We start from the raw sequence: 23,639 nt of genomic DNA, 5'->3' as shown, positions 1-23,639 counted from the left end.
GTGAGAGAAATGTGAATGGCCCTGGGGTAGGGAGCTACCTGCACTGGCCTTCTGCTCCTGAGAGCAATAGGGCACAGCAGCCCCGGGCGCCAGGCTGGCCTCAGTGTCTGCCCCTGGACTGGGAATGAGACCCTGTGCAGCCTGTGAGTTCTGTGATGCTTCTCCCGCCCCCAGCACGCAGTCTAAACACACAACCTCATCCTCAGTCTGCTCACTTCCCTGTGAGTGTAGAGGTCCCATAGACCTCCAAGGCTTCTGTGTATGGAAGAAGGCATTAGAGTGGCCCAAGGAAGTTCTGGGGAGCAGCAAGGGCTCCAGACCCAAGCTAGTTACGGAGCAGCCCTCCCCCATGCATCCTTACACACTTCCTTCCTCTAGAACTTTTTTTTTTCCTTTGGGTTTGGGTTTCTTGTTAATTCAGTTTCATGCAATCATTATTTTAATATTATTGAACATATGTTGTGGTCTTGACACTATGGTAGGTGCTGCGTTTGAAGGACTTGGTCCTCAGAGACTGTAGTACACTTCCCAGTATCCAGCAACTTCCACCCACCTCCGCCCACCCATTGGCAGCCCAGTAGCATCTTCTCAAAGAATTGATGGCACAGCTGAAGCCAGGAGGAAAGCCCCTGAGGGCCAGGAGGTGGCCGTGTGGCTCTGAAAGAGGTCTTTGCCCATGTGGCCAGGTTTGCCGGAGAGGAAATGGCTCCTTGTTTGGCCAGACTGCCCCTTGGTGCTTTCCTGTTCAGAAGCAGCGACTCAATCCAGAGGCTGAGGTCATGTAGCAACTGTTTTAGATGAGGATTTCTTTGACCCTTATTTAATTCTTTCACCTGGTCCTGGGCTGAAAGGGCAGTGGGGTCTCAGGCATTTCTTTCAGGTTTCCAGTGTGGTAGATACAGAAATTTGGGGAAGGCAGGCTGAGAGGGGATCTGAGTAGTCTGGTCCTTAGCACCTTTAGTCTCTTCTCATGCTCCCTTGGGGACCTGAGTGGAGGTGCACCAGGCGGGCCTTCCTGTGCTGCTTTTACAGGAACGGGGGTTAGAATCCTCCTGGGGACGAGGTCTCCACACAGCCCAGGTTAGCCACGCCCAGGGCTCTGGTGTACAGAGGCCCAGGCTAAGCCTTTAGCATTTGCACCACCAAAGGAACCCCCTACCTGGGACCCTGAAATGCTGCTTGCTTCAAACGCCCCTGCTTTCTTAACTAATCATAACTAACTAATATCATTACTTTGGAGATAATGTTAAATAAAAAAATCAGACACTTAGGTCGTTTCAAGTCAGTGAAGGAAAAGTCCAGGGAAACACTGTTGCGGTAGTAAGTTTCTATGATTTTTTTTTTTTTTTACTATTATAAACATTTCTATAATGTTATTTTTACAATTAAAAAAATCCATGTGGCCCAGTCAAGACGTTGACTTGTGGGCCATCCTGCTCCCCACCCTCCACCATTGCTCCTGTGGGCCCACTGACCCCGAGCGCCGTTGACCTGAAGATCCTCATCAGACCTGGAACTGCTGAGAGGTGGGAGGCAGGGCCTGCAGCAGCCGCCGCCTGCTGTGGTGCACAGAATCACTGCTGCTCCATCTCCTCCTCCCTGGCTGTGAATTGTGCCCCGCCCAGCACGGGGCCCCCTGCTGCGGCCTGCGGTGTTCCCTGCGCTCCACCAGGGGGCAGGCAAGTGCCTAGGCTGATTCTTCATCTACGTGCAGACTCCTCGCATGCTCTCCTGTGCTGCTTACTGAGGATGCAAAGCAGGCCTAACAGGGATAAAAATAAAGGAGTGAACGGAGACCGGGAGGACATGCAGTGTCCCCTCTTCCGTTGGAGTTGAGATCGAGTGGCAGATAGCAGCTCACCCTCCTCTACCCCGCCCTTGGAATCTAGGGTTTTCAAGTGCACGTCAGTTGCACTAGCATAGGGATAGGTGAGCAGAGGGCTTGAGGGCATCGGAGCTCCGCAGCACTAATGATGAGGATGGCAAGGGGTTAGGAAGGCCTAGTGATAATGTGGGAGGGGGGACTATTCTGTGGATATAGATTGCACTTAATTTATATTGGGACGCCTGGGTGGCTCAGCGGTTGAACGTCTGCCTTTGGCTCAGGGCATGATCCCGGAGGCCCAGGATTGAGTCCTGCATAGGGCTCCCTGCATGGAGCCTGCTTCTCCCTCTGCCTGGGTCTCTGCCTCTCTCTATGTGTGTCTCATGAATAAATAAATAAAATCTTTTTTTAAAAAATTCATACTAATGTACATATACACACGTGGTAACATTAATGCACTCTGAGGTTTAGATTTTTATAGTTTTTGTCAACATCACTTGTAAGATTAATGAATACAGGCCATGACAATTGTGTTTCCCCACTAAGAAAGAAGATAAATAGGAAGTGGATGCTTTGTCTATTACAATCATTCTGTATTTTTTCTTACAAATAAACTCTGAAAATTTGGAAAGTAGTCTTCTTTTATTCCAACTGTTAATAAATAAGTGTAAAACATAAATGTATATCAACCAATTTCAGTGAAATGTTTACTTGTTGAATTTTCTCATTACTGTTCACTCTGTATATAAATCTTCACAGTCCACAGTTTTTAAAAATCCTTTTTGTAGCAGTCCTTTGTGTGTGTGTTCTCCGTCATTTTTAAAGAGATTTTTAAAATGAAATGGTCCATGAGTCTTGTTTATTTTCACAGTAATTACTATACTCTAACCATATCCATGTTATGTGTTCTCTATCAGTCACTACTTACATTTTTTCATGATTTCAAATGTTTCAAACAAATGGAAAAATGTAGGTAATAAAATAATAAACACAGTATAACCACCACCCAAATTTATCACATCTCGGTAGTTATATTTGCTTCGGATTTTTTTAAAGAGATGTTATGTATGTCCCCTTTCCCAGTCCCAGTTCCATTCCCAAAATAACCGCTTTCTAGAATTTTAAATCTCATTTCCTTTGGAGTATCTGATACTTAGCTCTGATTTTTCTTCATGGTTAATAAATTTTTTTTACAGCTCACTTTGTAACAAATTAGGGATGTTTTAGAAGGCACCCCCAAAAGAGGAGACAGAGTAAATGTGTGTGTATGTTAGACCAGCTGGCCCGCAGACGTGGCCTGAGAAGAGGGGCATCTCTGCAGTCCTGGTGTGCTGCTGAATGTAAGAGAAAGCATTTTGGAAGTGTCTGGATAATCTAATATAAAAGAGAAAATACTGAACATAGGAATTTTAAGAAAACTGAACATTTATCTAGACTCACATAAATCAGAAATTTGAAGATGCTTGTGAAGATCTATCTAGGGGAACAGTGCTTCTTCATTTTTATGTGCTTTCTGTGTCAGGTAATGTTATAAGTACTTTATTGGATATTAACTTATTTAACCCTCATCCTAACCAGTGACTTAGGTATCAATATTATCCTCACTTTTTATTTTTTATCATCATCAGACAAGGAAACAGATTAAATGGCTACACAATTGGGCTCAGTCAGGATTTGTACTTAGGCAGTATGGATCCCCTGGCTAACTGTACCTTACACTGTACCTGGCTGTTGGCCACTGGCCCACACTGCACTCGTCCTGCTCTTGGACACTACACTTAGCCACTCAGATAAAGCTGGGTACTCGGCTCTATCTGGGATCGAGTTCATTTCCTCCCACTTTGCTCTTCAAATCTTTTCCTTATGGATGACTTCTTTCTCTCTGCACACAAACGGGCATAATATGTCACTTTTCTGCTTTTAATTTTTCAAAATCGCCCCATTGTCAAATTCACTTAGGGTATGCTAGTGCTCCCTTTCAAAATGATGTGTCTCTTGACCTCTCCATCATTCCCTGACATTCTACTTGTCATAGTGAGGACTCTAGTTGCAAGGGAAAAAAAAGTTTAAGCAAAAAAGTAATATTGCCTCATGTAACTGCATACTTCATGTAATAGGAGTCAACACATGTAATAGGAGTCAACAATTATATGATCTAATGAAAGATACAACTTTATAGAGAGAACTATTACGTTTCTGAAGAATACAAGAAAACCCAGATGTAGATAGGTAACATGTTCATGAATAAGAAGACTCAAAATTGTAAGGATTTAAATGATCTGTGGATTCAATGTGATCCCAATTAAAATACAAATTTTACTTTTTATTCTAAATTGGTCTAACAGGTAATAGTTTGTTCAGAATTATACCAACAATGTATTTGATTATTGTATCTTCTAAATGAAATAAATGACAGTAATGTTATCAAGGATGGAAGGGAAGAATTGGAAATACTCTGTTATAAGGCTCATACTACTTGTGAAGAAATACAGTGTTATTTAAAAGTGGAGTTGCATTAGTTACAAATGTATTTCACAAAATCTAGGGCAACCACTAAAAAGGTTATAAAAGAAAGTGTAACTGATAGGCTAATAAAGGAGAGAAAATATACTCAGAAAATGCCCAATTAAAACCATAAGAGGCAGGAAAAGAGTAAAATAACCAAAAATAGAAACAACAAAGAAGGGCAACAAATGAAAAACAACATGTTAGATAGTAATCTAACATCAATAATCACTTTAAATATGAATAGCCTAAACACACCAATTAAAAAGCAAATTGCCAGAGATGATTAAAAAAGACTCAACTACACGTTGTCTATAAGGAACTCACTTTTTTTTTTAAAGATTTTATTTATTCACGAGAGACACAGAGAGAGGCAGAGACAGACAGAGGGAGAAGCAGGCTCCATGCAGGGAGCCCATCGTGGGACTCGATCCTGGGACTCGATCCTGGGACTCCAGGATCACGCCCTGCGCTGAAGGCGGCGCTAAACCACTGAGCCACCCAGGGATCCCCAGGAACTCACTTTAAATAACACAGATGGATTACAAGTAAAGGAATGGAAAATGATATACAAGGCTAACATTAATTGAAAGAAAAGCTAGAAAACTAATTTTAATTTCAGACAGAGCCAGCTTGAGAGCAAGGAATATTAGGAGGAAAAAGAAGGCATTACATGATGATAAAGGAGTCCGTTCCCCAAGAAGACATCCTTAAAGTGTATCACCTAACAATAAAGCATAAAAGTATATTAGGGAAAATTTTATGAAATTGCAAGAAGACACATGCACTATTATAGTTGGAGTCTTCAACTTTATCAATTGAAGACTCTCAGTAACTGACACATAGAAAATTAGTGACATAACATTATTTAACATAATTTAGTATCCTCAGTCAACTGGATCTATACATTCCCCTTGAGTTCACATGGAACATTTACCAAGATAGGCCACATTCTGGGACATAAAACACACCTTAACAAATTTCTAAAAGTTGAACTCACAATGTATGCTCTCGGACCACAGTGGAATTAAACTAGAATCCAGTAATGAATGTAGCCAAAACTCCGAAAATATTTGAGAAGCAACAGTTCTAAATAACACTGGTCAAGAGAAAATTTTAAAATATTTTAAACTAAATGAGGGGCTCAGTCAGTTAGGCACCCGACTCTTGACCTCAGCTCAGGTCTTGATCTCAGGGTTGTGAATTCATGTCCTCCATGCTGGGCATGGAGCCCATGTAAAAATATATATGTATATTTTAATTAAATGAATATGAGAACTTATCAAAATTTGTGAGATGCAGGAAAAGCAGTACTTAGGAACTTACAACACTGAATATATTAGAAAAGAAGAAAGCTAAAATCAATAAGCTTTCACCTCAGGAAACTAGAAAAAAATCCAAAGTAAGCAGAGAAAATAAATAATAAAAATTAGAGCAGAAATCAATGAAATAGGAAAAATAGAAGTAGAGAAAAATCAGTAAAACCAAAAGCTATTTCTTTCAAAAGATCAATAAAATCAGTAAACTTCTAGCCAATCTTACCAAGCAAAAAAAAAGACACAAATTATTCTTATCAGAAATGAAAGAGGTGCATCACTATTGGCTCCATGGACATTAAAAGGATAATAAAGGAACCGTATAGATAACTCTATGCCCACAAATTTGATAACCAAAGTTGAAACGAACCAGTTACTTGAAAGACACAACCTATCAGAATCCTCACAAGGAAAACTAGATATCTGAATAGGCCTATATGTATTAAAGAAATTGAATCAATAATTAATATTGAAAAAAAATAATTAATATTGTTCCAAAATAGCACTAGGCCCAGATGGGTTCATCAGTGAATTTTAACATATATTTGAAGAAGAAACACCAATTCTCTACAGTCTCTTCTTGAAAATAAAGGGCATGGGATGCCTGGGTGGCTCAGTGGTTGAGCCTCTGCCTTTGGCTCAGGACATGATCCTGGAGTCCTGGGATCAAGTCCCACATCAGGCTCCCTTCATGGAGCCTGTTTCTTCCTCTGCCTGTGTGTGTCTGTAAATAAATAAAATCTTTTAAAAAGTACAGGGCAAGCTTTATCCTAATACCAAAACCAGATAAGTACATTACAAGAAAGGAAAACTACAAACCAATACTTACCTGGCAGGGGAGATACCATGATCACGATCACGAAAACTACAAACCAATATCCCTCCTAAACATGGATACAAAATACTCAACAAAATATTAGCAAATCAAATCCAACAATGTATACAAAGAATTACAGAACATAATCAATGAGGTTAACTCCAGGATACAAAGCTAGCTCGACATTTGTAAATCAATGAATGTAATCCATTGCATCAACATGCTAAAGAAAAAAATTATATGATCCTATCAACAGATATACAAAAAGCATTTGACAAAATCCAAAACCTATTCATGATAAAAACTCTCAGTAAACTAGGAATTGAGGGAAACTTCCTCAACTTGATAAAGAACGTCTACAAAAAACCTACAGCTACCATCATACTTAATTGTGAAAAGCTAGATGTTTTCCCAAGAGGAACATGTTTTCCCCCTTTCACCACTCCTGTTCAACATTGTAGAAGGAGTGACTTCTAGAACATCTAGAAGTCCTTGCTAATGCAATAAGAACAAGGAAAGGAAATAGATATAGATATGGGGAAGGAAGGAATAAAACTGCAGATGACATGATTGTCTATGAAGGAAATTCCAAAGAATCAACAAACTCCTAGAACTAAGAAGAAATTGGAGTAAGGTTTTAGGATGCAAGACTAATATACAAATGTCAGTTGCTATCCTATACATCAACAATAAATAATTGGAATTTGACCTTAAAACACAACACAATTTATATTAGCACCAAAAAATTAAATATTTAGGAATAAATATGTATTCTAATACATATATGAGGAAAACTACAAAACTTTGATGAAAGAAATCAAAGAAGATTTAAGAGGTATTCTATGTTCTTGGATAGGAAAATTCAATATTGTTATCAGTTCCTCCCAATGTGATCTATAGATTCAATGTAATCCCAGTCAAAATCACATAAAGTTATTTTATGGACATTAACAAGATTTGAAGCTAAATAGAAATACAAAAGACCTAGAACAGCTAACACTATATTGAAAGAGAAGAACAAAGTTGGAGGTCTGACAACATCTAATTTGAAGACTTACTACAGTCTCCATAGTTTGGCATTTGGCGAAAGACTAGACAAATAAATCAATGGAACGGAACAGAGAACTCAGACATAGACTAACACAATATAATCAATTGATCTTTAACAAAGGAGTAAAGGTAACTTCATGGAGAAAGCATATTCTATTCAACAAATGGTCCTGGAACAATTGGACACCCACATGCAAAAAAGAAAAGAAACATCCAAAATTAGTGTAGTACAGTATATTAATAGAATAAAAGACCCACATTCTAATCTCAACAGTCACAGAAAAAGCACTGGATAAAATAGAAAACCTAATAAAAGCTCTCAACCATATATTCATAGGAAGGAATTTCCACAACCTGACAAAAAAAAATCTAAAAAAAAAAAAATCTACAGTTGACATCATACTTAATGATGAAAGACTAAATGTTTTCCCCTAATATTGGGAACAAAGCAAGGATTTCTGTTCTTGGCTCTTGTATTCAAGATTGTAGTGGAGGAGAACCAAATGTTCCAGTTTTATAAATTATATTACTTCAGTTTTGGTAATTCTTATTGCAGATGTGTGCTATAGACATTTATGTAATAGTAATATAGTGTATACTAAAAGCAAAAGTGCCTAAGGAAGAGTTTATATATCATACATGATCTTATGAGTATTGCCACTATGTAGGAGAAAGAACTCCCTCCCAGAGATCTGGATTCCATCAGTATCTTATTTTTTAAATACATAAAAAGACAGGGACCCCCAGGTGGCTCAGCAGTTGAGCGCCTGCCTTTGGCCCAGGGCGTGATCCTGAAGTCCCGGGATCGAGTCCCACATCGGGCTCCTTGCATGGAGCCTGCTTCTCCCTCTGCCTGTGCCTCTGCCTCTCCCTCTCTCTCTCTGTGTGTCTCTCGTGAATAAATTAATAAAATCTTAAAAAAATAAATACATACATACATAAAAAGAGGAAACTGGACTAGATACAGCTAAACTTTGTTGGGTCCTTTAATTCTGTGATTATTCCTTGATAATTTATTTTGAAATACAACTAAAAAGAGAAATACTAAAACACCTTTTAAAAAAGATTGTACTGGAAGTTCTCATCAGTGCAATCAGGCAAGAAAAAGAAATTAAAGGCATACAGATTAAACAGGAAGCAGTAAAACTGTATTTATTTGCAGATTATGTGGTTGTTTATGGAGAATATCCAAACGAATCTATAAAAAAGCCACTAGAACTAATGTCTGAGTTTAGCAACATTGTAAGATATAGATCAATATCCAGAAATCAGTTACATTTTTACATACAAGCAACAAACTACTAGAAATTGCAGTTTTTAAAAAAGATACCATTTCCAATTAAAAATTTGAAATTCGACAAAATACATAAAAGACCTTATACACTGAAAACTACAAAATACTTTTGAGACAAAAGCCTAAATAAATAAAAAGACATATTTTCTTCAGGGAGCAAAAGTCTCAGTTTTGTTAAGATATGGATTCTTCTCCAGATTGATGTGTAGATCTGGGCAAAATCTTAGCAGGCCTTTTTTGTAGAAATTGGAAAGCTGATTCTAAAATTTATATGGAAATGCAAAAGTCCTAGGATAACCAAAACAACTCTGAAATATAGCAAAGTTGGAGGTCTCACACTGATTTCAAAAATTACAGTAAAGCAATAGTAGTCAAGACCGTGTAGCATTGGCATAAAGATAGAAAAATAGATCAAGGGGCCCAAATAGTCCAGAAATAAATACACACATATTCATATAATTGATTTTTGACAAAGGCAATTCAGTGGAGAAAGGATAGCCTTTCTCAACAAATAGTGCTAGAACAAATGGATATCCATATGCAAAAATACATGTGTATTTTTAATTAGCTCAATCCATATCTCACACCATATACAAACTGACTAAAAATGATGAATAGAACTAAATGCAAAACTGAATGCTATAAAACTAGAAGAGAACATGGGAAATCTTTGTGTCCTGGCTTAGGCAAAGATGTCTTAGATATGCGGGCACCTGGGTGGCTCAGTGGGTTAAGCGTCGGCCTTTGACTCAGGTCCTGATCCCAGGGTCCTGGGATTGAGCCCCACATTGGGCTCCCTGCTCAGTGGGGAGCCTGCTTCTCCCTCTCCCTCTGCCTGCATCTCCCCCTGCTTGTGCTCTCTGGCTCTATCTATCTCTCTGTCAGGTAAATAAGTAAAAAATTTTTTTTAATATGTCTTAGATATGCTACCAAAAGCTCTATCCATTAAATTATATATTGATAAATTGTTCATCATATAAATTAAAGTTAAAAACTGCTCTTCAAAAGTTACTGTTACAAGAATGAAAAAATAAGCCACAGCCTGGCAGAAAAATCTTTGCAAAGCATAAATCTGACAAAGGACTAGAACTGATTAACAAATATCTAAGGAACCCCCAAAACATAACAAGAAGGAAACAATCCAGTTTTTCTTACTGGGGAAAAGATTGTGGTAGATTGTAAATAAGCACATGAAAAGATTCTCAACATAGTAATCATTAGGGAAATGGAAATTAATGTAATATCACTACGTGCCTATCAGACTGGCTAAAATTTTTAAAACTGACTATAAAAACCATCGGCAAGAATGTTCCGGAAGAACTTGAATTCTCATACACTGTGAGAAAGTAAAATGTAACAACCACTTTGGAAAACAGTTTGACATTTTCTTAAAAAGCTAACCATACACCTGTGACATGATTCAGCCATTCTAGTCCTTCGTATTGATCCAAGAGAAAAATAGATATATGTCTATAAGCAGTGTTCATAGCAACTTAGCTTGTAATAGCTAAAAGCTGGAAATAATTCAAACATCCATCAAAAGGTGAATGAATAGGGATCCCTGGGTGGCGCAGCGGTTTGGCGCCTGCCTTTGGCCCAGGGCCTGATCCTGGAGACCCAGGATCGAATCCCACATCGGGCTCCCGGTGCATGGAGCCTGCTTCTCCCTCTGCCTGTGTCTCTGCCTCTCTCTCTCTCTCTCTGTATGTGACTATCATAAATAAATAAGAAAATGTAAAAAAAAAAAGGTGAATGAATAAACAAATAGTGGTATATACATACAATGAAATAGTAATAAAAAGGAGTGAACTATTGAATCACACAACAACATGGATGATTCTAAAAATAATTTGCTAAGTAAATAAGCCAGGAAAAAAAAAAGATACATACTGTATGATTCCATTATATAAAACAATAGCAAGTAAAAACTAATCTATATTGGCAACAAAAATGTGTCATTGATTGCTTGAGGATAGGATAGGCAGGAAGGAGCAGGAGGGGGAAATAACAGCACAACTAAACCTTTGAATGTGATGCATCTATTCAATATCTTGATCATAGTGATTTCATAGGTTTATATGTCACCACTTATGAAATTATATATTCTAGGGGTGCCTAGCTGGCTCAGTTGGTAGAGAATATGACTCTTGATCTTGGGGTTGTAAGTTGGAGCTCCACTTGGGTGTAGAGATTACTTAAATAAAATCTTTTGAAAAATTATATATTCTAAATATGTATTCAATCATACCTCAATAAAACTATTTTTTAAAACAAGTTATCACTCTACAATCCCCCAAAATACTAGAATTTGGGGATGAATAAATGCCTATACAACCGAAATGTATTCAGTATCTATGCAGGAAGAAGCAAGGGAAGACAATGAGGAGTAAAATCTTTTTAAAAAATATTTTATTTATTTATTCGTGAGAGACACACAGAGAGAGAGAGGCACAGACATAGGCAGAGGGAGAATCAGGCTCCCTGTGGGGAGCCTGATGTGAGACCTGATCTGGGGATTCCGGGATCACACCCTGAGCCAAAGGCAGACATCAACCACTGAGCCACCAGGCATACTGAGGGGTATAATATTCTTGAGAATAAGAGAATCCACAAATCACTGACAGGAAGTAAATGGTAAGTACAATCTGAGAATCAGTCCAAAACTGGGAGAAAGTCATGCAGACTCAATTTGCAGGTGAATGCAAAAGGATCTTCAGTAATTTCTGGAGATGTTGAAGTAGTCTGAGCACTTAAACTATCTTGATAGTAACAAATAAAAACTTCCTACCAGGACAAAGCCAAACTGAGGAGAAACTGATGAGAGTGGAATCCAAATAGAGCTGGGTAGAGACTATCAATGCAAAAGACAGAGAAGGCCCTGATAAAAGTGGGTGGGATAGTGGAGGATGCAGATCTTAGAAGTCAGAAGCCATATTTTCATTAAAGAAAAATACAGAAAACTCTATAGCTTTGAAGCTAAAATATCTATTCTTCCCATTGTTCCTCATAACCAGAAAAGCTCCCTGCACTTAAATATGAGCAACTGAAACTGATCTCAGCTGAATCCCATACATAGTCATTATAAAAAAGGAAGAGAATATAGCAATGTCCCCATTGACAATGAAAACATGACAGAAAGATTTATCCAGAAAGAAAAAAAGAAGAAAACCATTAAGAAAATGAAAAAAGCTAGTAAAAATCAGCACATAAGTAAGAATTAGAATATTTCAGAAATGTGATAATAGGAAAAAAAATTGAGATTTTTAGAAGTCAGTTTACAGAACTCAGGAAAGAATAAACTGAAAATTATTTCTGAAATTAAATGAGAAGGAACACAAGAGAAAATGAAAATGTATAATATTTTTAGACAAACAAGATAAAATAAAGGACATTTTTAAAAAGACAGAAACACCAGGGTGGCTCAGTGGTTGAGCATCTGCATTTGGCTCAGAGCCTGATCCTGGGGGTCCTGGGATCAAGTCCCACATCGGGTTCCCTGCAAGGAGCCTGCTTCTCCCTCTACTTGTGTCTCTGTCTCTCTCTGTGTGTCTCTCGTGAATAAATAAACTCTTTAAAAAATAAAAGACAGAAGAATGAAAAATGAATTTGAGAGAAAGTAATAGAAAAAGAAGATAGTCAAAGAAGATCTAACACGTATGACAGGATTTACTAAAAAGGAAAACCAAAGCAATGGAACAGAATATGTACTAAAAATGTACTTTAATAATATTTCTCTGATATAAAAAGACTTCAAATCAAACTACAGGTTGAAGAGACACACATGCACCTGGAAGAACAAACCCGGGTTGACCAACATAGAAGAAATGGGAATACCCATCTGCAGTGCCTGGGCTGGGACCCTTAACCAAAGACAGTCTCTGTTCACTAGCTGCTGTGTTGTGTGATTCTTCAGACAATGAGGACCTACTGGCCCCAAAGCCCACTGGCAACACTTTTACATTAAATTATTTTATTTTTTTAAAGATTTTATTTATTTATTCATGAGAGACACACAGAGAGAGGCAGAGACACAGGCAGAGGGAGAAGCAGGCTCCATGCAAGGAGCCTGATGTGAGACTCCATCCCGGGTCTCCAGAATCACGCCCTGGGCTGAAGGTGGCACTAAACCACTGAACCACTGGGGCTGCCCTACATTGAATTATTTTAAAGAGCATTCACATAAGCAGATTTTTAGCCATTTACAACCTGCCCGCTTTAGGTAATGTTAACCTCAAAAAGAACTGCCTGTTATTTTACCATCAAAATTGAGTTTATGTGGGAATAACAGAGAATTGCAGTTCAGGACAAGCAAACTACAGCAAGCCCATAGGCAAGTATGGAAAACAAAGGAGAGGAACGCTGTTTTGTAGAAGAAAGGGGGCAGTTGGGAGGGTGGTGGAGTAAAACTGGGAATTTAAAAAAAAAACAAAAAACAAAAACAGTGGAGTAAATGGGAGTTTGAAGTAAAGTGGAATTTCATTGGCTGAGTTGTGAACAGTCTTTTATTGGCTGGGCTGTTCCCCGAGAAAAGAAAAACCTTTTTTTCCTCCTTCTGGGGGTAATACAGTAGTAGCTAAAGTAGTATTGACTTGCAAAGTATGTCATTTCCTGTTAGATCTGCCATCATCTAGGAGCATGAGTGCTCCCCCTCCTGGTCTCCTGACTCCATTCTAAGTGAGGTTTTATTTCACTGATCTTCATAATGCCTGTGAAACAGAAGCTGACACTAAAAAGCTTATTTATATAAGATAAACAAACCCCAGGGCTACAAAGACCCCAAGCCACTGTTGACTTGTAAACCCCTTCTTTTGGTCTTCTCCTCAGGAGTTCTCTTGTTCTCCTTCCCCTTCTGGCTGGTGGCTCCCATGCAGTTGCCCTTGGAAGGTCTCCAGCTCTGAGAAGTATCACACCCCGCCCCCGCCCCCCCCACCATGCCCCTTGCAAACCTGTGAAAACTCCAAGCAAATAAAACTCATTGTGTGCTACTGCCACCCTGTGGTCACACCCTTTACATTGATCAAACTTTAAATCTTTCAAACTGGGACACCTGGGTGGCTCAATGGTTGAGCATCTGCCTTTGGCTCAGGGCATGATCCCAGGATCCTAGGATCAAGTCCCTCATCTGGCTCCCTGCATGGAGCCTGCTTCTCCCTCTGCCTATGTCGCTGCCTCTCTCTGTGTCTCTCATGAATAAATACATAAAATCTTTTAAAAAACAAAATCAAACTCATTATAGGCCAGCATCCCTGATTTTTTTTAAGATTCTATTTATTTATTCATGAGGGACACAGAGAGGCAGAGACATAGGCAGAGGGAGAAGCAGGCTTCCTGTGGAATCCCAATGAGGGACTTGATCCCAGGATCCCGGGATCACGACCTGAGCTAAAGGCAGATGCTCAACGACTGAGCCACCCAGGTGCCCCAGCACCCCCGATTATTGAGCGAACTAGGTCCTACAGAAACCTTACTGCATTCCCTGTGGTTTGATTGGAGACATTACCAATTGGATTACAGATTCCTCCACCTGATTCTCAGGCTACCTCCTTGGAGACAAGCTGTTCTCTTCATCATAAGACCTTACTCAATAATTACATTTACTGGATATTGTTTCTGTTTTTGTTTTTTTGACACATGGTTATTACCACAACAGAAATAGATGGGGAAGCACAAAACTCCTCGCTCAGCTTGGGCCCTGTTGCTCATCACATCCCTTTCCTGTCTCAGGGATTGATTCTCACTGTTACTGTTCAACGTCCACAGGTCAGTCACACTAATTTATGAACAGTGAGCTCTTACTACTATCTAGTCAATCTCAGTGTTTCATTCCTTTTTAGGTCTGTAAAAGTAACAAAATGTTGGTCAAAGATACGTCTACCAAGTTGGAAGTAAAAGAGAGTGTGGATGGTGAAACAAATCAGAATTAAATGCAAATTATTTGAGACCTGATTGTGAGGATAATTTCATGTTGTAAGGGTACACTCTCAATGCAGACATAACCTCTATAAATCTTAAAACTCAAAAAAAAAAAAACAAAACCAAAAAAAACAAAACAAAAAAATCTTAAAACTCTCCATATAACACAAGAACTGGTTGAAAAATACACGTGTGCAAAATGGAAAGACATAAAGCTGTTAGGGGAGTTGCTGGGAGAATGTGACCTACCTCTCCCACAATGATATTCCATGTAACGGATGTAAGATATAGAGGATATGCAAATTATAACTGAATTACTACATATTTGTAGAACTTTACATCCCAGAAACAGAGAATCAATGTTTTATCAGGTTGGCAAGCTAAATACAAGTTTCAGCTTCCCTCTGCTGTCCCAAATTATATAAATATTATTACATATATTCCATAATTAGAGCACATGAAAGTATCAGATTAAATAAATAAATAAATAAAATAAAAGTATCAGATTAAAGTTATGTATGAGTAATTTCTCTAAGACAGAAATGAAATGGGTTAGGATTAAAGATGATATCTCAAACCAGAAAAAATTACTGCAATAAGTGGGAATGGTTTCAGTGTATCTTACAGAGAAGATATGCAGGCATACATCATTTTACTCTTTAATTTCATGTGCTTCACAGCTTCACATATATTTCTTATGCTTTTTTTTTTTTTTTTACAAATTGAAGGTTTGTGGCACACTTGCCTTGAGGAGGTCTATTGGCACAATTTTTCCAATACCATTTGCTCACTTTGTGTCTGTGTCACATTTTGGTAACTTTGATAATATTTTTTATTTATTATTATTATTATTATTATTATTATTATTATTTTATTCAGAGAGAGAGAGAGAGGCAGAGACACAGGAAGAGGGAGAAGCAGGCACCATGCGGAGAGCCCGATGTGGGACTCGATCCTGGGTCTCCAGGATCACGCCTGGGCTGCAGGCCGCGCTAAACCGCTGAGCCACCCGGGCTGCCCAACTTTGATAATATTTAAAACTTTTTCTTTATTATTGTATTTGTTATCATGATCTGTGATCAGTGGTTATGACTTGCTGAAAGCTCATAAAGTGATTAGCATTTTCTAGCAATAAAGTACACTTGCTTATGCATTTTTAAAGATAATGCTATTGCACACTTAAGAGATTACAGTATAATCTTAAATATAACTTTCTTTTTTTAAGATTTTATTTATTTATTCACAAGAGACACAGAGAGAAAGGCAGAGACATAGGCAGAGGGAGAAGCAGGCTCCCATGGGGAGCCCTATGTGGGGCTTGATTCCAGGACCTAGGGATCACGACCTGAGCCAAAGGCAGATGCTCAACTGAGACGCTCAACTGAGCCACCCAGGCGTCCCTTAAATATAACTTTCATATGACCTGGGAAACAAAAAAAATTATTTGGCTCACTTTATTGTGATATTCACTTCATTGCAGTGTTGTGGAATTGAACCTGCAGTGTCTCTAAGGGATGCGTGTATAGGGTAAAATCAGCATAATACCAGGTATATCAGTAAAATCAGAGTAGTTGCAACTAGCTGCTATAGAGAACCAATCCCTATCTTATGCCAAGCAGTAAGTAGTAAAAAATTCAGTGAAGATGAATATAGAAATCAATGAAAAATTTCAACAGAGTTAGTCAATAATACAAAAAGACCGTTGTTTGGACAATGCAAGCATTAGTAAACCATGATCAAGGGGGAAAAAAGAGAGGAGGGTACCTGGATGGCTCAGTCAGTTAAACATTCCACTCTTCATCTCAGGGTTATGAATTCAAGTCTCATGTTGGGCTCCATGCTGGGCATGGAGTCTACTTAAAAAAAAAAAAAAAAGGAAAAAGAAAAAACTTTAGGAATGAAAAACAAGATATAGCACAGGAGGAGAAGAGATTAAAAAATGATACATAAGGTTAAGTATTGTGCAAATAGGGATGCCTGGGTGGCTCAGCGGTTGAGCATCTGCCTTAGGCTCAGGGCATGATCCCAGGATCTGGGATCAAGTCCCACATCAGGCTCCCTGCATGGAGCCTGCTTCTCCCTCTGCCTGTGTCTCTGCCTCTCTCTGTGTGTCTCTCGTGTGTAAATTAATAAATCTTTTTTTTTATAAAAGTATTGTGCAAATACATTTAGCACTGCAGCACAAGTTTTGAAAGGAATTATTAATTAACAAAATTGACGCATGAAGAAGTATGAGATATTTGTGTGGCACCAGATATTTGAATGGAAGCTATGTACCATACCAAAACATTAAGCCTTTTAAAAATCAGTTTTATGGGCAGCCTGGTGGCTCAGCGGTTTAGCACCACCTTTGGCCCAGGGCGTGATCCTGGAGACCCCGGATCGAGTCCCACGTCGGGCTCCCTGCATGGAGCCTGCTTCTCCTTCTGCCTGTGTCTCTGCCTCTCTCTCTAGAGAGTGTGTCTCTCATGAATAAATAAATAAAATCTTTAAAAAAATAAATAAAATAAATAAAAATCAGTTTCATGCTTTTTTCCTAAAACACATTTTATTAAATTTTTCCAAGTCAATGTGCTAGAAACTTTTGTAAAGAAGTATCTTAAAATAATAATTCATAATAAAAATAGCTGAAAAGAAAATTAGTGAGCTAATCTAAAACAATAGTTCTTAGGAAATTGCCCAAAATGCATCAAAGAAAGTCAAGGTGATGGAAATTGTGAAAGACATAAAGAGTTAGGGAGAGAGAATGAGACCATCTGACATATCTAATCAGATTTTCTGAGAGAGTGACTAGAAAGAATGGAATATTGAAGGTTTGGTTCACTGGGAAGTGGCCTCTTAGACCAAGTTTAGCATTCAGGATGTTTATTAAGGAGCATCATTGGAGTCAATTTCCATAAAAGGGAAAGTGAGAGGAAGCAGGAATTGATAGAGGGAGAAGATGAGCTATAATTCAGGGCCACAAATACAGATGACCCCACAGGAGAACTGTTGGCTTTCAGAATTGTTCTGATATGACCTGAGACATGTAGGCTCTTATAATCTTATGTTGATCAGTCACTGGGTGTGGATTGCCCTGGAAGGGACATGACTTGAAGCAATCTCTGAAGGTACTGACAGCTGAAGGCGGCCTGCCCACAGCACTCCCAGGAACTATAACAACAGATTCTTCACCAAAGGGAAGGTAAGGAGGCCTGGACAGCAAATCATACCACAGGGGAGAAAGACACTAATTAAGAAAACAATGACTGAGGATTCTATAGAATTTAAGAAAAATATAAATATGCAGATTTAGGAAGCACAAGAAATTTAGGAAGCAATTTAAAGAAAAAGAATTATACACAAATGCATTTCAAAAGTAAAGATTATTAAAAAAAGAAAAAAGTAAAAAAGAGAAAAGATTTTAAGAGCAGCCATAAAGAACCCAATTACCTGAAGAGAAATGACAAGTTGACTGCTAGTTGACTTCTCGTAAGCACAAAAAGAAACCAAAGGATGGTGAAATATCTTCAAAACATTGAGAGAAAATAACTGTACACTCATTAACCTATCATTCAAGACATGGGCCAAAATACAACATTTCCAGATAAGCATGACAAAGTTTACTACCAACAGATTCCTCACTAAAGGAAATTCTTTTTTTTTTTTTTTTTTTAATTTTATTTATTTATGATAGTCACATAGAGAGAGAGAGAGAGAGGCAGAGACACAGGCAGCGGGAGAAGCAGGCTCCATGCACCGGGAGCCCGACGTGGGATTCGATCCCGGGTCTCCAGGATCGCGCCCTGGGCCAAAGGCAGGCGCCAAACCGCTGCGCCACCCAGGGATCCCTCTAAAGGAAATTCTAAAGCAGTAGTTTTTATTTTTTATTTTTATTTTTTTTTATTTTTATTTTACTTTATTTTATTTTTTCTAAAGCAGTAAGCAGTAGTGTTTATTTTTATTTTATTATTTTTAATTTTTTAGTTTATTTTATTTTATTTTTTTCTAAAGCAGTAGTTTTTAACTTGTTTGCAAGCACATTGAAATTAACAGGGCAGCTTTGAAACACCATGCCTATGTACCACCCCAGCAATTAGTTCTACTAGACTAATTAGTCTAGCCTATGGCTGTAAAAGGTACCCCTTCTCCTCCCACCACCAGGGTGGTGTCAGAGGAGGTCAAATGGAGAGGTAAGACTTTCAACCCTACCCAATATTAAGCAGTGAGAGAGAGAGAGGCAGAGACACAGGCAGAGGGAGAAGCAGGCTCCATGCACCGGGAGCAACAAGCTCCTTTTCTCTGGGTTCCTTGAAGACCAACTGGGACTCATCTCCCTCCTTGCTGGAATGGTGTCTAAGGGGCCTATTTGGGAGTTCCTACCTCCATCCAGTAGTAATAAGACCCTGTTCCCTCCCATTCAGGGTGGTTTCAGCTGAGAGCTAGTAGGAAACCTGAACTTAAACACCCACCTGTCAGTAACAAGGCTGTGTCCCTGTTTCTCAACTAGTGTAGGGTCAAAGGAGACCTGCTAAAAAAGAAATTGTAAATATTAAGAGTTTCATTAAAAAAATACCCAGAGTCTCATATTAGGAATCAACACTGAGATGAAATAGATACTGGAATTAACTGCCCAAAATTTTAAAACAGCCAACATAGAGATGCCTGGGTGGCTCAGTGGTTGAGCATCTACCTTTGGCTCAGGGCATGATCCTGGAACCCCAGGACTGAGTCCCACATCGGGCTTCCTGCATGGAGCCTGCTTCTCCCTCTGCCTATGTCTCTGCCTCTCTCTCTCTCTCTGTGTCTCTCAAGGATAAATAAAATCTTAAAAAAAAAAAAAAGCCATCATAAAATACTTGAACAAACAATTACAAACACACTTGAAACAAATTTTTAAAAAATAGAAATTCTCAGCAAAGAAGTAGAAGATATTAATAAGAACCACATGGAAAACTGAGAACTGAAAAAAATACCACAACCAAAATGAATAACTCACCAGATGGGCTCAACATTGGAATGTAGATAAACAGAGGAAAAAATCAGTGAACTTGAAGGTGGAATAGAACTTACTCAATCTGGGGATGCCTGGGTTGCTCAGCGGTTGAGCATCTGCCTTCAGCTCAGGGCGTGATCCTGGAGACCTGGGATCAAGTCCCACATCGGGCTCCCTGCATGGAGCCTGCTTCTCCCTCTGCCTGTGTCTCTGTCTCTCATGAATAAATAAATAAAATCTTAAAAAAAAAAAGGACTTATCCAATCCGAATAACAGAGGGAAAAATAGACTTTTAAAATTCGACAGAAAAAAAATAAATAAATAAAATTCGACAGAGCCTCAGGGACCTATGGGATTATAACAAAAAATCTAACATTCCTGTCATTGTAATCCTGGAGAAAATGGGGAAAGAGGAAGGGGCTGTAAAACTACTTGAAGAAATAATGGCTAAAGATGATCAAAATTTAGCAAAAGGCAAAAATCTATATAAAGAATCAGAGCAAAGCCAAAGAGGATAAAGCCAAAGAAATGCACATCAAAACACATCATAGGGGTTACCTGGGTGGCTCAGTGGTTGAGCGTCTGCCTTCAGCTCAAGGCATGATCCTAGAGACCTGGGATCGAGTCCTGCATTGGGCTCCCCATAGGGAGCCTGCTTCTCCCTTTGCCTGTCTCTGTCTCTCTCTGTGGTCTCTCATGAAAAAATGAAATCTTAAAAAGGAACAAAACACATCATAGTCAGGGGCACCTTGAGTGGTTCAGTTAGGTGTCAGACTTTTGGTTTCAGCTCAGGTCACGATCTCAGGGTCATGAGATCAAGCCCAGCACTGGGCTCTGCAGTGGACATGGAGCCTGCTTAAGATCCTCTCTCTCCCTCTGTCACCATCTACTCACGTTCTCTCTCTCTCTCTAAAGGAAAGGACTCATTACAATCAAACTTCTGAAAACTAAAGACAAAGATAGAATTGTGAAAGCAGGAAAAAAGAGATGACACCTTACCTATGGTGGTGGTGGTGGGAAACAATTTGAATGATAAAAGATTTCTCATGAGAAGCTATGGATGCCATTTTTTTTTAAGTGGCACATTTGAAAAGTGTTGAAAGAAAAGAACTGTCAAACTAGAATTTATATCTGCAAAAATTTCCTTAAGGAAAGAAGAGATCAAAACATTTTCAGATTAAGGAAAATTTAGAGAATTTGTCACCAATACAACACCTTTCAAAGAATGGCTAAAGAAGTTTTATTTTTTATACATAAATTAAATGATAAAAGAATCTTGGGTTGTCTGGAAACAAGGAAAGAACAATGGAAAAAACAAAAGTATGGGTGTATACAAGAAGCTTTACTGCTCCTCTTGAGTTCTTCAAATTGTTCTTGAATAACATTGTCTTATGTGCCTCTCAAAGTATGAAGAGGGCATATTTAAGTCACTTATACCATAAATGAGAGAATATAAAAGGACTTAAAAGTAGGTAAGTTTTCTATACTTCACTCGAACTGATAAAATCTTACTGTTATATTTATTATGTATGATATACTAGAATAAGGAACAAATAACCTTTAGGAAGGCAAAAGAAAAAAGAAAACAAAAAACTAAGTGGCAGACTTAAGCATGGATATTTACATTAAACATAAATGGTCTAAATACAGCAGTTAAAAGATGAAGATTGGCAGCTTGGATTTTAAAATGACCCAATTATATGCTGTCTACAAGAAATTCTCTTCAAATATAACAGTATAGGTAGGCTGAAAATAAAAGGATGGCAAAAGAGATATCCTATGCAAACATTAACCAGAATAAATCAGGAGTGGTCAGATAAAGTAGATCTCAGAGCGAGAAACTTATCTAGAACAGAAAATGACATTATGTAATGATCAAAGAGTCAATTCACCAAGAAGACATAACAATTCTAAATTTGTAGGAACCAATCAACAAAACTGTAAGATATGTGAAGCAAAAAGTAACGGAACTGAAAGGAGAAATAGTTAAATTCACAAGTAAAATTGGATACGTCAACAACATCCCTCTCTCAAGAGTTTATGAAGCATCTGCCCATAAAGTCAGCAAAGATATAGAACTCCACTACATCATCAAGCAACAGGTTACAATGATCATTTATAGAACACTCCACCCAACTACAACAGAATGTACATTCTTTTCAAGCACCAAAAAAAATCATTTACCAAGTTTGATCATATTCTGAGGGTCACAGAACCTCAACAAACGTAAAAGAATTGAAATCATACCGATTATTTCTGACCAAAATGAACTCAAACTAGAAATTAATGACAGAACGATAACAGGAAAGTCTCCAAACACTTGGAAACTAAACAATACGCTTTATAAATAATCCATGGCGTCAAAGAGGAAGTTGCGAGGAAGTTAAAAGATACGTCGAACTGAGTGAAAGTGAAATGTTCTGATAATGCATTTCATAATTAGGTAACTAAAAGGTGTAGCTTTTATTAAAAGTCAAAAAAATACAAAAATCACAATTTATTTCTGAATTTGAATGTTTCTGTAAGAATATTTTGTTAATTCCGATTGCTACTGCCGCTGTTTCTTGGAGTAGTCGATCGGCAGAGGGTAGCAATTTTATTGAAAGAAAGCAGAGCAAAGTTCTATGAAATAATTATAGAATTTATAAACTATTTATCCCTATTGATTCTTCCGTTCAAACATCACTAGCCTATCAAGAGAACATTCAGACATAAACAAGAATAATGGGATTCCATCGGCTCTGATACTTTTGCCAACTTTTAGCCATATAAAAAGACACCTTTACACATACTTTTCATTTTTTTTAAATATTTTAAAGGTTTTAGTTATTTAATCATGGAAGACACAGAGAGAGAGGCAGAGACACAGGCAGAGGGAGAAGCAGGCTCCATGCAGGGAGCTCGATGCAGGACTTCGATCCCAGGACTCCAGGGTCAGGACCAGAGCCTCCCCGGTGCTCTTTTTTCATTTTTACTGTAAACGTGTATTTGTGAAAATAAGAGGCGAAAAAATGCAACAAACCGTAACTTGATTTGTATCTTTTCAATATTTAGACACACGGTGTGTCTGTTTCCCTTTCTCCTCTTACCCTGGGCCCAGCCCACGTTAGGGCCCCTCCCCCCCATCCTAACCATCCTGACCCTCAGACCCGCAGCTCCCTTTTCCTGCAAAGGAGCTCACGGAATGGGATGCAAGAGGCCACCGAGCAAATAGGGCTGATCTAAGAAGTTGCCTCGCTCTCCGCGTCCGAGGAGCGGTCGGGAGTTCTGTTTTATTCTTTCGTGTCTCGTTACAGAATTCGTTTTCACTTTTACTTTGTGGGGGGGAGGGGAGGGGAGGGGGGGAACGAACGTGCTTGAGGTTCGGGGCTCAGGAAGCGCAGACGCGGAAGGGAGGGATGCTGCGGGGCGGGTGGGAGCGGCTCGGGGAGCGGCTCGGGAGCTGGCTGCGGGGGGGGCGGGGGGGAGCGACCGACCGGGTCCCCGTGCGGCCCCGCAGCTCGGCCCCGCAGACGGCCGCACGCATGACGAAGCTCCTGCCCCCCGCGGCCACGCCCGCACAGCCTGGGCGCGCTCGGGGCGTCCGAGGGTCCGGTTGCCATGGCGAACGCGAGCGCGTGAGCCCCGCCGCCCCTCCCGCCCCCGGCCGAGCCCGGGCAGCTCCGACGCTGATTGGTCGCTGCGTCCTCATTATGCAAATCACTTGCGTAGCCTCGGCGGCCGGCTGCCTGACGTCACCAAGCACGGGGGCTGGGGCGCGGGGCTCGGCTCCGGGAGAGCTCGGGCGGGAGCCCGCGGAGCGCCGCGCGGGGACCTCGGCCCAGACCCCAGCGTCCCGCCGCCGCCGCCGCCGCCGCCGCCGCCGCCCGGCCCCGCCCCCGGCCCCGCCCCCTCCCGGGCCGCCCCACCCCCTCTACGCCCCCGGCCCGGACCCCGCCCCCTCC

The 23,639-nt window shown here is 39.6% G+C and overlaps 1 long non-coding RNA gene across 1 annotated transcript; it reads right to left on the bottom strand.

Moving 5' to 3' along the window:
* Nucleotides 1-77: 77 nt before the first annotated feature.
* On the bottom strand, nt 78-19,907 carry LOC125754027 (uncharacterized). Its single transcript, XR_007407262.1, has 4 exons — nt 19,773-19,907; nt 19,172-19,230; nt 16,485-16,573; nt 78-1,762 (listed from the first exon to the last, which is right to left on the bottom strand). It is a non-coding gene; the product is annotated as an uncharacterized LOC125754027 (long non-coding RNA).
* Between the last annotated feature and the right edge of the window lie 3,732 nt (nt 19,908-23,639).

The sequence above is a fragment of the Canis lupus genome, chromosome 30 (assembly GCF_003254725.2).
Source record: "Canis lupus dingo isolate Sandy chromosome 30, ASM325472v2, whole genome shotgun sequence".
In the NCBI taxonomy this organism is placed as follows: Eukaryota; Metazoa; Chordata; class Mammalia; order Carnivora; family Canidae; genus Canis; species Canis lupus.
Note: the sequence above shows the minus strand (reverse complement) of the source record. Positions and strands in the feature narration are given on the sequence as shown.